This window comes from Silene latifolia, chromosome 6 (assembly GCF_048544455.1).
Source record: "Silene latifolia isolate original U9 population chromosome 6, ASM4854445v1, whole genome shotgun sequence".
NCBI classification, from domain to species: Eukaryota; Viridiplantae; Streptophyta; class Magnoliopsida; order Caryophyllales; family Caryophyllaceae; genus Silene; species Silene latifolia.
In genome coordinates, this window is record NC_133531.1 from 110,904,098 (window position 1) to 110,917,065 (window position 12,968).

General features: G+C 38.7%; 1 non-coding gene across 1 annotated transcript; it reads left to right on the forward strand.

Annotated features, from left to right (window-relative positions):
• The first annotated feature begins 233 nt into the window (after window positions 1–233).
• On the forward strand, window positions 234–340 carry LOC141589128 (small nucleolar RNA R71). Its single transcript, XR_012520078.1, has one exon. It is a non-coding gene; the product is annotated as a small nucleolar RNA R71 (small nucleolar RNA).
• Window positions 341–12,968: the final 12,628 nt, after the last annotated feature.

The window sequence follows — 12,968 nt, forward strand, 5'->3', positions numbered from 1 at the left end:
GAGCACTAAGTTGAGCACCCAATTGAGTAACGGAGTCCACTTCATGCTTTCCTCCTCTAGTAGCCTTGCTAGGTCTACTATATTGTGAGTTATGGACCGCCATTTCCTCAATCTTGTTCCATGTTTGATTGTCATCAACTTCGGTGAACATTCCATTTGATCCCATATTGAGAATGTTCCTTGAATCTTCATATAAACCGTTCCAAAATTGTTGTACCAAAAACCATTCGCTAAGTCCATGGTGAGGACATGAGCGACAAATTCCCTTAAACCGCTCCCAAGCTTCATACAAAGATTCTTCATCCCTTTGCTTAAAACCCGTAATTTGAGCTCTTAGCATGTTAGTCTTTTCCGGTGGGTAGAATTTTTTGTAGAAAGCTAGAGCCAACTTCTTCCAAGAATCTATTCCGAGGGTGGCCTTATCAAGGCCCTTCAACCATTGCTTCGCGGTGCCGATTAAAGAAAAAGGAAATAAGACCCATCTAATTTGGTCTTGAGTCACGCCCGTTTGAGAGATTGCATCACAATAGTCGCAAAAGGTTTCCATATGAGAATGAGGGTCTTCACTAGGCATCCCCCCAAATTGGCTCCTCTCAACTAATTGGATGAAGGCGGACTTGGCAATAAAATTTCCGATTAGATGTTGCGGTGTAGGAGTACCATTTGGTAGATTCTCCTCGGTGGGTACAGAGTGTGACGAGAATTTAGGCATTGTAGGTGGATTTTGTGGGGTATTGTGTAATGGGTTCTCCTCTCCTTCTATTGCGAAAGGGTTGATGAACTCACTAGTGGGTTGAACAACTTCACTAATACCTCTTAAATTCCTCCTAACAAGTCTCCTATTGTTCGTCAAGGTTCTTTCGATTTCACGGTCAAAAGGTAACAAATCACCTTGTAACCTTCTAGACATGCAAAATATCAAACAACTCGAAAACAATTAGAACAAACCTTGAGGAGTTTTACTTCCCCAAGGCGAAGAAAGACACAACTAATAACAATAAAAAGAAATCTAAATCAAGTAAACACCGTCCCCGGCAACGGCGCCATTTTTGATCGGTCCGTTTCGTGTTCACAATTAAAGATGTGGTCGTTGGGTCACGGTCGAATCAAAACACAATTTACAACTTCACAAACAACTCTACAATTAGTAAAGAGGCAAGTAAAGGTCGGATCCCAAGGGACGGTTATTGAAATGAGATTTCTATTGCAACTAGTGGTGTCTAAGGGGTGTCACAAATTGGGTTGATATAGAAGGTCACTAAACTAAAATAGCAATGAAAATAAACAAGCAAGATGAATTAAAGGGGTGTAAACAATTGATTAAAAGCACTAGGGTGTCATGGGATCATAGGGGAATCATGGGAATTGATCATACAAACATGTTCTCAAATTATAAGCAAGCAATTATTGTTGTGATGGATTGAGTTGGGTTATATCTTACAATCCTAGGAAAGTTTGGGTCCCGGAGCCGAATCGATTAGATTGTACAACACCTACAAGTCGACTTAATCTTCCCTACTCAACAACATGCATGGTCTAATGAGACTCGAGTTGGGTTATGTCTTACAAGTCTCATTGAAAAGATAGAAGATGATAGTAAATGCAAGGATTCATAGGCTTAGCATTTCATCAAATATAACATGTTCATGAGTTGAGATCAGAACAAGCAAGCAAATAAAACATGAAAGCATATTAATTTAAGCATGAATCATTCCCCATGTTGGTTTCCCCTAATCACCCATTTAACCCTAGCTAAGAGACTACTCACTCATTATCATGTTGATCATGCTAGCAAGGTTGTCAATCATACCAACAATATGAAACATGATGAATAAATGAAAGTAATTAACAATAATTAAAAAGGGATTAAGAGAATTATACCTACTAATGATTCCAATAATAAAGCAAAGATAAAAGAAGTACTTGAATGCTTGATTGAGAGGTTGTCAATCTCCCAACAATAACCCAAATAATCTTCAATTACCCAAAATAAAGGATGAACAAAAGAGAGATTAAGGAAATAAAACTTGTATTAGAACTTGATTAATTGTTGATTACAAAACTAAAGAGAGGTTTGATTGATATTAACTACTCTAATTATTGATAAGAAGAACATGCTCTCCTAATTAGACTAATGGGGTATTTATAGTGGAAATTAGGGAGGATGCATTAGGGTTAACTAAGGGCTAAACTAGTAATTACACTTTTTAGATTGAGCAAGGAGACTCCGGTATTTTTCGAAGGAAGGGCTTCTTTCTTCGTAGCTTGGAGAAGAGGAAATCGTGCTGTGCTGGAATCCGGGCGGAATAAGGTCGGGACGGGCGGAATCTGGCGTTGGAATCCGAGCGGATTCAAGGGAATTCGGTCGGATTGTGGAGGTGGAATCCGAGCGGAATGGTGCAAAGCCGCACGGATTCTGCAGCTGCGGGACGGGCGGATTGGTGACAATCCGCACGGATTGTCACTCAGCAACACATCTTCTTCTTTTCTTCCCTTTTCTTCATAAATTCCTTGGGGATTTCCTTGGGGACTCAAGGATCCTTTCTCAACATTGCTCTTCTACTATAATATGTACAAAGGCCTTCTAATCTTGTCTCTCCTTGATGCTTGGTCATTGAATTCGATCAATTTAGTCTCGTTTTGCCATGAAAATGTAAGATTCTTACTCCTTTCCTACCAAGGGATCAAAATCTCAAAGAATATGCAAAACAAAGAACTAAAGATAAGAAATGACCCAAATATGCACTAAAAAGCATGGGAACAAGGCTAATTCGGGGGCTAAATATGCGCTAATTATGGTCACATCAGGAGGCTCATTTGCCTTGGCTACGGGAGGTTAAAGGTCGTCTTATGTATGCTATAACCGATTCTCGATATCTCTTATTACCCAACCCAATTGCCACAACCGTTTTCAACCCATTAAATTGGGGAATGCCTTACCGGGACAATGAATTTGAGCTTGTGAATCAAAAATGGAAGAAGTTAGCCCATGAGGGGGTGGAGGGGTTTATAGTGTATGGACCGGGGGACATGGAACCTATTGAACAAGTTCCCGGTATACCCCAACCCGAGGTATTCCGGGATGACTTGGGGGGGAGGGAGCAACCAAGGACAACCCGACGTTACCCAACCCGAGGTCCAAGAAGAGGAACCAAATGTAGAAGAGTCGGGAGGTGTTCATTACTCTACCTTTGATGTTGGAGGGGGTTCTAATCCCACGGGAACCCACCAACAAACTAGCACCTCCCAACCATCACAAATCCCCGGGTCCACTTTTGACTTCTATTCCACTTATGACTTTGGCACCCCCTTGAACCAAGATACCGAATTCCACTACCAACCCCAACCCCAACCACAACCTCATCAACCTAGTCGAGCTTCCTTCCATGTACCATCCTCTAGTCAATGGGAGGACATGTTCGGCATGATGAGGGAGACTAGAGAATTTGCTAGGGAGGCTAGGGATATTGGGACGAGTAACCGAGCTTATAGTGAGGAGACCCGGAGGATAATCCATGAGAACCAAAGAATTTTCGAGGAAAGTCGTGGCTATGCGAGGGACACGAGGAACATGGCCACGTCTTCCCTCCTCTATGGGAGACGGATCACGGACCGTCTAAATGACATCTCCGGGACCCAAAATGACATGTTGAGACAATTGGAGGAGCTTAGAGCTAGGAGCTTTGCCGCCCGTCGAGGCCCTTTTAACCAACCACCACCCGGGTTGCAATAGATGGTGTGTTTTGTGGGACGTCATCTAGTTGTCTCTCCGTGTCATTTTCTCCTCCTCTATTTCTCTTGTGGTAATTGGTGTGTTGGTATGTTTAACTTTATCTCTTGGTTACTTCTTGATTTGTTGCCCTTGTTGCCCATTTTCTTGATTTTATTTGGAATCGGCCCGGTGCGTTTCACCTAGCACCTACACCCTTGATGAAGTCAGGTGTGTTCTATTGCTCCCAAATTTAAAATCCAAAGCCTTCGGTATGCTCCCCTTATTCAATCCAAATTTTATTTGAACCTCCCACATATCCAAATGTCACATATTAATTTTTGCATTTAGATTCTCTTGTAATATATCTAGTATTTATCATCATTTAGTTTGCATTCACGTAGGTTGCATTAGAATTTAAATTTTGTAATATATTGTCACATTTAGTTGCATTCATAAAAAAAAAATGAAAAAGACAAAAATATGTCCTTTATTTTGAACTAAAATGCCTCTTAACCACACTTCATCCATCATTGGATGTTGTATATAATAAGTGTGGGGAGGAGGCCCAAAAAAGAAAACGACAAAAAAATGTATTTACTTTTCGAATATCCTCCCCACATTCATTTTCATCAAGAATTATGTAAATAAATAAGTGTGTGGAGGACATTCTCAAAATTTAAAAAATACAAAAACATGTTATTTAGTTTTAAATATTTAAAAATCCAAAAATATGTTATTTAGTTTTGCTATTCACTCCCTATGCTTTTGTCCATTGAGGACAATGTACATTTCAAGTGTGGGGAGGGAAATATCCACTTTTGTGAATATTTGTATATATTTGTAAATGCTTGTAAATTTAAGAAAACTCAAGAAAATGCCTAAAAATTGAAAAATTTCGAAAAATTCAAAAAATATTGCATTGTATATACATGTATTTGGCTAACAAAGTGACATAGGTACATTGACATTCCGAGGCAAAAAGGAGACTAGAAGACCGCTTGGTATACACGTTCTTATCTCTTTCTCTTTTTTCATTCTCTCTCTTTTTATATTGTTGTATAATATGGAGGAGGATGAGATTTTTGTGCCTTGGATGTTCCTTTGGGGAACTTTGGATTGTTGGTGTTGATGTGTTGCTAGGATTAGCCAACTTGTTGCACCTTTCGTTTCATGTTTGTTTAAATTTCCGCATGCATTTGTTCACATGTGCATATGTGTTGTTGTTAGACTTAGTTGCACTTAGTTTGTAAATGATTTGCATAAGCACGGTCGAGGAAGGGAACCAAGTACCACCATGATGAGCTATATGTCCAATTGTGCCTTTCCCCTCCCCGTGACTTGCACTCGTGGCCTCTTATTTAGCCGAGGAAAGCGGGCTTGACCAATGAGTTTAGACCGATCTTGTGAGACCTAGGACCGTAGACTAGACTTAGGGCTCGACTTAGCCACTCAAAGGTAAGGGTAGAGCCTCCTAGGGTGGGTACATTCATACCCCGCCCTCATCTAGGTTTGAGAGTAGGCCTCCTCGCGAGGCGTGTCACATCAAGACACATAAGTGTGTCATTACGTCCTTAGACCATGATTTGCATTTTATTTTTTGTGCACAAGTTATGAAATAAAATATGTTTTCACATGCATATGAACCTCACATAGCCAAATTGCCTTATTTTGTCCCTTCCATTATCTCCCTTTTTGATTCACCCCCTTTGAGCCTTAGCCTTTTCATTTGGCAAACCCACTAAATTAACTACATTCCATAAACACCTTTCCTTGATCAAGAATTGGTCGGTTTTGTAGTAGTGTTGTAGGAGGTGATTTGGGTCATAGTGGTGGATAGTATACATATCCACTTGGGTCGGAATTTGGTATGCATTTGGTATTGTATATAAATAAGAGGTTTTGAAAAAGAAATGAAAAACAAAATAGAAAAGTGAAAAAGTCATGAAAAACCAAAAGAAAAAAATGAGTTACTTATGTTGTATATACGTTGTAAAGAAAAGAAAGAGGCAAGCAACACCCCTCCTCATCATAAAACGGGGTAGAAAAGGCCGTTGCTAAATAAGAGGGCAAATTGATGTTTTTCCAAAATGAGGCGGGTTTACACATTTTTGCATGGCTTGGGAAACCGAGTCTTTGTTAGGGTGTAGACGTTACCATTTGTTGAAATAAGAGGAGTACTTTTGAGTTTTTCCAATTTGAGTTGAGTTTATGCAATTTTTGCATAGTTTTGGTGATCCATGCTATGTTAGGGCATTGACGTGTCTCATGTGTTGCAATAAGAAATGAGTTACGATGTGTCGGCAATTCTTGATTTGAACTCCACATATCCAAACGGTGCTTGCACCAATCCCGTTTTGTCCTACTCCCTAACCCCGTTACAACCCTTGTTTCATATTATGTGCATTTTACCATTGTTTGCATTTCAGTGGATATAGGACGGTCTTACACATTAGATTGCGGGCACGTTTTCGCTAGTCGAGTTAGGAGAGTGATTTTGGTCACTATTTGTCACAAAAATCACCTTGTTCCTTCAATGAGTGACGAGTGAAAACCGTGAGGATGTCGTTGGCCTAGGTCCCCTTAGTCATGGGTCTTTTGGTTGAATCTCGTGTCGATTTTGTAATTCTCGGCGGACTTGCCTACTTCCCCTTACCCCGCTCTCGAATGTGTTTCTTGAGTATTGGTCACACTAGGGTTGCTTGAGTCACGTTTAAGGGGTTGGCACCTCCGTTGGAACTTCTGAGACGGTACTCCCGACCAAGACCGTGTTTTGTTGCTTGAAAATCCGGCCACTTAGATGAGGAAAGTGGACCATTTTTGTTAGATGCATTTTATAGCTTGATTATATGTTTTCATGATGGATGGATCGCAATTTTGTAGCAAGACCCAACTTGCCTTGCAATAGGGCACTTTTCCCTCATGAGTGTCAAATTGTGAGTTGAAGGGGCGTTGAGTGCGCTAATACTCGATCGACTATTAATTTAGAATAATTGAGTGATGCTTATATTGTGCACACACTCTTGATGGATATTATAACAGTCCCTTGTGCATTGGTTTTGGACTTACTCGGGGACGAGTAAGGGTCAAGTGTGGGGAGATTTGATAACACCATTTTAACCCCCATATTTTGATGTCCCGGACCCATTTTGTCATGATAAATCAAGCATTATGAACTCATTTAGTTAGTATTAGCCTAGTCCGAGTTCTTTTCCCTCATGCTTAGTGTAAGACCTCTTTTGAGCATTTTTCCCGTACTTATGAACCCTTTTGTAGGTAACATGCTCGAAAATGTAAGAGGGACGGAACTTGGAGCGGAATTTACTCAAAGAATGGAAGCAACTATGAGGAATTACAGCCGAGGGAGTCAACTTTACCCGACCGGGCACAACTTTACCCGGTCGGGTACCTCTCGCCCGTTTGGCGTTTCTAGCGTTTTTTAGCCCATTTTGACATTTTACCCGGGAGGGCATAATTGTACCCGCCCGGGCATAATTGTACCCTCCCGGGTACAATTTACTCCTCTTCTGATTGTTTTCGTCTTCTCTTGTATTCTTACCTAACTTTTTGTAAGGCATATAAATACTTGATTTCCCAGAAAATTAGGGATCTAATCCTAGTTTGAGAGGAAATTTGTAAGGTTTAGAGAGGAGAAACTCAAATCCTTTGTAACTTGGCAATCATTCTTCATCAATCAAAGATTATTATTATTGTTCTTACCTTGTTCTTCCTTATTCTTCATCCTTTCAATAGTTGGTATTGCTTCTTTCCTTTTTTCTCTTTTCCCCCTTGTTCTTCAATTGTTTTCTATTGTTGTTTGTTACTGTTGGATTTCTTTTTGTTGGAATTTGTTGAGACTTGTTGTTTGTTGATAGTTTAGTCAAAATCTCTCTCTCTCTCTCTCTCTCTCTCTCTCTCTCTCTCTCTCTCTCTCTCTCTCTCTTGTTTGTTATTCATGCTTTTGATTGGAGTTGTTCATATAAAGCTTGAGACTTTGATAGATTTGACAAAGCTCGGGTCTTTTTGAGTTGATTCATTTACTCTTAGCCTTATTAGTTGATTTCCATCATCTTTTATCACCTTTACATGCTCTATCATAAAATTCATAATATCACCATGTTTATTGTTAAAGTATCCTCCTTTATTGCTTGTCTTGCTAAATTAACCATGATTAGTGAGTAGTATTTTCACTAGGGTGCGATTAGACCGTAACATGAGTAATTTATCTAATTGAGTTCATTAAATTAGTTGTTGAGGAGTGGTATTTGGGTTTAAACAAAGGAATTGAATTGTTGTGTCTATTTGGGTGTAATAGTCGGTTTTGACCCTTGTCCACCTACGGGAGTTGGTTAGGTTGGGATTGATACGTTACCCTTTTTGGTCGTGTGCCGACTTGGGTTGAGCCCGGGAGGGAGAACCCAAGTGGGGTGCCTTTGTTTTTCGGTTTGAAGTTCGCCTTCGGGAGAAGGGTAGGGATGACCGGGAGTTTATCGCGGGCTTAAGCCCTTGATCTTGAAGAGAGGTGAACGGAGTGGGCCCACTTTGGTGAGCCTTGAGTCTTGAGTCGGGGGAAATCGAGTCATGAGCCCGGGAGGGAGTTGATTCGGTATCACTAGTGTCCCACCATGAGCCCGGGAGGGAGTTGGTGGGCGAATTAGAGGCGTCTCCACCCAATACACCTACCCCTTTACAACTAGTTGAAAGAACTTTTGATTTATTACGAATGTCGGTGGTTTAGTCGCGCCCTAGGCCCTTAATTTATCGAGTAAAACCCCCACTTTACTTAGCTTACTCTTTTAATTCAGTATCGCATATTTAGTTTCAATTGCATGCCATTAGTGTAGTTCATTTAGTTAATTTACCAACCAATCCTTTATCTTTGACTTAGCTAAACTAAAGAATATTAACAATTAGTAGTCTCCCAAACTCCTCGTGTTCGACCCTTACTAGTGCAACGCATCGTTCACTTGCGAGGTTTAACTTGAACCATCAGCATTTTTCCACGGGTTATACACTAGTTAATGATAATATAGTGGTCAGCACAGCATCAATTGCCCAGCAGTATCAATTGCCCTCTACAACGGGAAAAAACTGTTCATTCCCTTCCAACACCGGAACAAAATGTCGGCGTCGGAAATCCTATTAGACGACTAGTAGCTAATAAATTTTAATGTTAAACAAAGGTAGCCCGAACGAGGCCGGACATCCATACTAATATTCTAAAAATTATTATATACTGTAATACATTACTTTGTCTTGATCATTTATTTGTTTATTTTTTTATGTTTTATGGGTGCTATTTTAATCAAAGTTAAAACAAATACTCCCTCCTATTCTAAATAACTCTCCCTATTTCTTTTTTCGTCTATTCACAATACTCTCCCTATTTCCTTATTTGGTAAAGTTTTTTGTTATGAAATGACCATCTTACCCTTACTACTTTTCAATAATTACCACCCAACCCACCCTTAACCCATCCTATTATAACACTAACCCAGCCCACTAATTATACAATCCACTAATCTAACCCAGCCCACCCACACTTAACCCTAATTACTCCCGCCTTATAATTTCCGTCCCCTCACAGAAAACCCTAACATTCTCTCTCTTCTGCCATTATCCTCCCTCTCATAACCTCTCTTCCGCCGTTATCTTACCTTCTTATCTTGATCAATCCCTAATTTCTTCATTTTATCTTCATCTTTGTCACCATATAATCAATCTATACCATCATCTACATCATTACCATCGATTAAATTCAAAAAAAACCTGAAAAAAATTGGGGCTTTTTCGTCTGAAATTGATCTGCGTTATATGGAGAAGTTATATGAAGATTTATATATGGGTGATGAGGAAATAGAGATGAAAGATGACGAAGTTGATGTTGGATTGATTGACGAGGTTGTTGCTTCTGCTTCTGATGTTGTTCATTTCACGGTTGGGGATGAGGAGAGGGAGAGGAAGCAAGAGAGGATAGAAAATGAGAGAAAGGCTAACAGGTGGTTAGCAAGGCGTAAAAAGGATGAGAGTAGAAGACGGTTTATGGAGGATCTATGTAAATATTGGCCTCGTTTGAAGTTTTAATGGAGTATGAAGTTTTGAGATGCCAAATGATAAGGTTTACGAGATTGCATGTTGTTCGATGTTTCTAATTCGGATGATGAATTAGATCCGGTTCGCGATACGAGAAAGCCCGTTGATTACAAAATGGTTTATTGGGGTTCTTTCAAAATATTGGCCTGGTTTTACTTGATTTACAGGAAGATGAAGGGCAAGGGAGGTCGATTTCTTGATCTTTATCTCTAATTAATTACTTTTTTTTTTGTTTGAATGGACTAGTGATGATAATCAATTTTTGAAAAAATTGACTTTCATCTAAATGAAACTGCCCAATGATCACTTGTTGAGGGTAGTGTTTAGCCTTCAACGTTGATGTACACGCACTACGCCACCACCATTTGTTGTGAAGAGGTCAGTGCATGTACAACAATATTGAGAGTATTGTTTACTAAAGCCGATTGATCAATTGCTCATATTTCATGTTAATATCCATAGTGCCATAAACCGAATAATAGAAAAGTAGTGCAAAGTTCAAAATGAAATGCTTCAACAGACTTTACAAAATGTGTTTTTCCTTGATTCATGCTTGCTTTTGCTTTGGTTTGTTTGCTTTGGTTCTGCATGATTCTTTCTTTGTTTCCACATTCTTCTTTGCTTTTTCTCGGATTGTTTCTTGCATCTTCTTTGGAATGTTTATTGTGTTTTCTCATTTCTTCATCTGCGAATATGCTGACAGTGAGTACACATCTAGTCTTTGACATACAAAAACTGTCCAAAATTTGTCAAAATGTTGTGGTTCTTTGGATTGTTTACTCAAATGTTACCAACAGGGCATTGTTCCCTGTTGGTTCATTACTACCCTGCCTATGTTCAGTAATGTTACCAACAGGTGCATTGTCTCCTGTTGGTTCATTACTGGTTCCACTGATGCTTGCTATATCCCCTGCATTCTCTGATAATCTGCTTAATGAATTCACCAATTCACTTATGGTGGTTGCATCACCAACATTCTGAACATATTGTATGCATTCTTTCACTAAATCCATGTTAGCATTAAGATATTCAGGAAGTAAACCAGCTGCTGCTAGTTTAGTCTTATGCATATGTGGCACAGGATAATCTATGCCACCTTTTTTTCTCATAATTTCAAGCATACATGCCTGCAATGTAATCCAAACATATTTGAGTTTGAGTGGATCTTGTTCTATATATGCAGTCACTGTGTTTTGAATAAGTTCATCCAACTTGATTGCCTTTTTTTTTGTTGGAGTGATTGTATTGATCTAAAAAATCCCAAATCCAAGATATTTAAGTCCGTGAATTGGGTGTCGATAAACCAATTCAATACGCCAACCATCTCATTCTTTGCCTTCTTAAAATCAGGATCATCATTGTTAATATGTGGTCGTGCATTATCTTGTTGAATGATAACATGTTTACCTAGACATGAAGGCCATTTAGCCTTTATTGCTGGCAACACTGAGTTAATAACCATATCTCTAGTAATTTGCTTGTTTATAGACTCTATGCACTTGGTTTCAAGTGTTCCTCGCTTCTTTTTTTGAATTTCTAATCTGAACTTGGCTAACAAATGACCAAATTCCTAACTTCCCATAAAAATGAGATCACCATTTGCAGATATTTTGGTCTAGCAATGTGACACATGAACATTACCTTTTCAATGAATGTTTTAGATTGCATACATCTATGAGGTTCGGTTTCCCCCTTAGCTGAAGTAAAACCTTGTTGATGGTTTAGTTTTAGAAAACCATTTTTCATCCATATGAATGATATTGCTTTGATCTTTGAAAACCACTCTTTTAGTTACTTCATGATATTGTAAATGTTGAAGACTGAAAATTAATCTAGCAAGTTTGTTTTTATCTGTCAAACCTGGTTTCAATGCATTTGTGTGCCCCCTTATTTGCTTTGACATGACCCATCTTGATATGGTTGATGCTTACCCCTAATTGTTCAGAAAGTGAGTGTTGTGTGGTTCTCTTAAGAAGCTCAATTGACATGAGCTTCTCATTGTCTAACACCACCCTGCCAATTTTTCTGCTTCCTTTCTTTAGGCTGTTGACATTGACTGGTATATTTGACCTCCTCTGTGACCTTGCTAGATTCCACACCTCAATTATTGTCTTCCTGCAAATTGAGTATTTTGCTGCCAGTTTCTTCATTACCCCATAGTGTGGTTTTCCATCAGTGCTGTTTTCTAAAAGTGTTTCAAGAATTTTAGATTTTTCTAAGTTAGTGAGATTTTTCATTGAATGCTCCTGATTTTTTTTGTTTGAAAGGTGTTTATGTGAAAGGTATTCTTTGGACTCTTGCTGATAAATGACCCCCCCTAAATATCCATTCTATTTATAGCACAAAGAACTTTGCACTACTTTAAAATTTTGGTTTAGGCGCAAAAATGAAATTTGTTTGTATTTTGGCTCCATATTTGAATTTTGGTGCCAAATTTCAGACTTGGTGCAAGGATATGTAACATTTGACAGAGTTTTTGGGTTAACTTAGCTTAAGGGACTACTCAAATGGGCCATTCAAGAAATGATGAAGGAAATCTATGGTTTATCCGAAGTCCATCTGTTACTAATTCCTGTAAAAAAAATTCTGAAGTCCATATTGTTCTTTAATTTTAATTTTACGCTTAATGTAATTTTATTAGTTCATGTAATTTTATTAGTTCATGTAATTTTATTAGTCCGTATGTAATTTAATTAATTGTTCAGAATTTGTAATAATTTGAACATCATGTAATTTTAATTTTACGCTTCACCGTCTGCGTTTCGAAACTGTGATGGAAACAATGCATCAACAGCTGAGTGTATGAAAAGGGAGGGAAAGTGAAATCTGGGTAAAAAAGGGAGGGAGTAATTAGTTTCTTAATTTCTCAATTAACAATCTAATTCATAACACCCTCTCTCCAATCTCCTACCCCACACACATACTTTACAATATAATACTCCATTCCTTAAATCTAGTGGCCCCTCCAAAGGGGAGAGTTATCTAGAATAGGAGGGAGTAATTAAAACGAATAAAATTTACTCCCTCCATTCAACTCCACTTTGCATGTTTCTCTTTTGCACACTATTCACAAGCGGACATTCAACTTTATTTTTCTCTCGATACATAAGTTAAAATATATTCATGTGGGATCTTATTTGATTAAATCTTTAAGAGTACATCAAAA